The 3,005-nt window shown below is 42.3% G+C and overlaps 1 protein-coding gene across 1 annotated transcript in view; it reads left to right on the top strand.

Moving 5' to 3' along the window:
- Positions 1 to 2,227: 2,227 nt before the first annotated feature.
- SLC7A7 (solute carrier family 7 member 7) overlaps positions 2,228 to 3,005 on the top strand; it is a 39,964-nt gene continuing 39,186 nt past the window's right edge. Inside the window, exon 1 of the mRNA XM_027843049.1 lies at positions 2,228 to 2,418. The gene's annotated coding sequence lies outside the window, so the exon portion shown is untranslated. The remainder of the gene's footprint in view (positions 2,419 to 3,005) is intronic.

Below are 3,005 nucleotides of genomic sequence, written 5' to 3'. Positions count from 1 at the left end.
TATGTGTCTGAGGCCGAATTTGAACTCAGGTCCTCCTGAATCCAGGGCTGGTGCTCTATCTGCTGCAGAGAATTCTTGATCATGGAAATGAAGCACTTGCAGGTAGTGATAAGATCAAGAGTGTGACCATTTCCATGGAAAAAGGAATTGAGAAGAGGAACTGAGGGAGGTTAAGGTATTTGGGGGAAAATCAATATTTATGTTGAAGTTTCCTATTATGAAGGCAGGAACTGGAATTGAGAGGAATACCATGAGCCAGGCACCGAACTCACTGAAAAAGGAGAGAGAATGTCCTGGAATATAGTTGCTACCAGGATCTGGATTGGATGATAAATTTATATAGAGTGAACCTCAGAGAAGGAAAAGTTGCTGAGTGATGGTGGCAGAGAAATAATCTGGAAGTGGAAACACAGGGCAAGAAGTATTTTGACTATGCCTTTGGGACTACTGAATTGGGGGATATAAGTAATGGTGTAACCAGTACTCGACGGTAAGGTCTGGAATTCAATGTTATTCAAGACAACTTAGTGAGGCCCAGGTCTCAGTGACAGGTAGAAGGTAGAAGAAGCATGAGAGGAAGAGATCTAAAATGAAGGGAAGTTTGTAGAATGGGAGTCCCAGAAGGAACAGTGGAAAGGGCTAGTAGTTATGGAAGAGGGCACTGGGGATGGGGAGGGGAGTGTCCAGGTTGTTGTGGATGAGTCTGGGATTCACTTTTACTTTCTAGGTGGGGAGAGTGAGAAGGGTTTGAAATTTCCTAACCAATGGGGAATGAATGAGTCAGGCAGATAGCATTAGATGGGAGGATTTCTATTGATGAAGGCAGCTGAGTAGAACAGGATGCCCACAGTGACAACCTGGTAGTGCAGACTCAACTCAAATGTCCCTCTAATGCATCCTTGATGGTAGAATAGCAATAGTGGTTTGGGTTGGGTGGTCCTGATGAGGTCTAGAGGTTTAGGGGTGCTGGGACCCTGAGATCACGACACGCAAGTCCTGCCAGAAGAATTCGACCCAAGCCTTCTTTCAGCCAAAGACAAGGTTTATTAAAGATCCGCCATATTAGTCAGACTCTTAAGGAACCTGAGCATCTGTGAGCTATTGGCTAGATTGTAAAAATCTAAGCAGTGGCTAGATTATAAGAATCTGAGCATCTTAATGGAGACAAGATGGACATTATATACAGAAAGACCTTGGGAGGGATGTAGGAGTGGCCAAGCAGTGGGGGGGAGGGACAGGGACGGGGACTGTGAGGTAATAGAAAGCCAGACACCTGGACCATGGCCAAGGGAGAATGGAGCCTAGATAGGATTAAGGGGCGGGAAGTGGCCATAAGGAGGTAAAACAATGGAGGGCTAAACTAGGTTAAGGGTAACAAAATTGGGAGATTGGGCATAGTCACAATGAAAGGCTAGTTGATGGGATTATAGCCTCAGGGGAACAACAGAGATTTGACTTTGTGGGAAAGTCCAGAGATTTTCCTTTCTGGGGTCCAGATCCCAAATCCATCTGTCCTGGTACTATGGGTCCAACTTCAATGTCTCTCCTTCAAGAAGACTTCCTTGATTACCTTCTTCTCTTTACTAAAGCACTTATCTCTTCTAGCCTGATATAGCATTTTGTTTTGTACTTCCTAATCCATTTACCATATTATATAATTTATTATAATTACCTGTAGGTTTATAGGATGTGACCTCTTTGAGAGTGGGATTAAACTTTTACCTTACTAGTTTCTACCTGAATATTATAGATTTAGGGGACATTGCATGTGTTTATTGAATTTTATTTATGTCTGCTATGAAGTTGCAACCTTCATGAGGGCAGGGGAATTTTTTTCTTCTTTAAGTGAAGCAGAAATATTTAGAAACTAATTGGATGTACAGGGAAATTCAATTCAATTCAACCGCTGTGGTCCAGTGTTTTCCACTTATCTGAGTTTGTTTTCTCACCCGTAAAATGAAGGGTTGCACTAGATGATCTCCAGGGTCCTTTCCAGCTCTAAATTTATGGTTCTTTTGTAAAGGTGGGGACCCATTGATTACCGACTTCTTACCAGGGAATGCTTCCTGGTTGAATCAATCAATCAAAACTGGTTATGGTGGGAAGATTCATTCTATTGGATAGAGAAGCTTGGTCACACCCTGAAGAGCTTGTATGAAAGCAGGAGTTGAGAAACAGAAAGATTTTGACGATCTGGAAGAGCAGAGGAAGGAGTGGAGACATCTAGAGCTGAGTTTGAAAGAGCTCACAGCCCAGGGACAGTCAACTGAAGGAGAAAGAGAAAATCTGATTGGGCTGTGGCCAAGAAGGGAGAGATCAAGGAGGGTCATCAGCCCTCTGGGCATCTTGGAGTAGTTGACACCAGCTGACACAAGTTGTACCCAACTCCTCGAGGACTGAGAGAAACTCCAAGAAAAGGTCTGCTCTTTGTATAACTTCTACTCCCTTCCAGGGCCTATCTATTAACATATGCAATAGACTCTTCTTTATCCTAACATTTCTGGTATCCTGAATTTTTCATCAACCATGAAGAGATCAGGGGTTATCCAGAGATAGCTATAAACAATAATTAAGGCAGAGAGCCAAACTTCTGCCAGAATATTAAGTGTTTTCCTAACCTGGTACTCAGAGTGATTATTATTATATTTCTAATTTTTCATTTAATATAAATTCCATAAAGTAGCAGAGGTGGGAACCATGTGGATTGGACGAGCATTATATTTTCCCTAAGCCTAAAATGAGTTATGCTATGATCTTAATTCAAGAAGCACCTTTTTTGGATGAGGATCTATGTTGGGTGCCGGGAAGAGCTAAGACAAAAACAAAGAAGTACCTGCCCTTGTGAAGCTTTATCTTTAATTAGGCATTAGGCCTGCCTAAGTATTTTAGGCTTTGGAGAAAAAACAGGATAGTGCTATTTTTTTAAGAGGTGGGGAAGCTGGGAGTGAAGAGGTCTTCAGAGAGAAAACAACGTAATTCTATGACATTCTGATGTGGCAGCAGGA

This window comes from Vombatus ursinus, unplaced genomic scaffold, assembly GCF_900497805.2.
Source record: "Vombatus ursinus unplaced genomic scaffold, bare-nosed wombat genome assembly UNPS02014894.1, whole genome shotgun sequence".
In the NCBI taxonomy this organism is placed as follows: Eukaryota; Metazoa; Chordata; class Mammalia; order Diprotodontia; family Vombatidae; genus Vombatus; species Vombatus ursinus.
The sequence above is the reverse complement of the archived record's forward strand: the minus strand, read 5'-3'. Positions and strand labels throughout refer to the sequence as shown.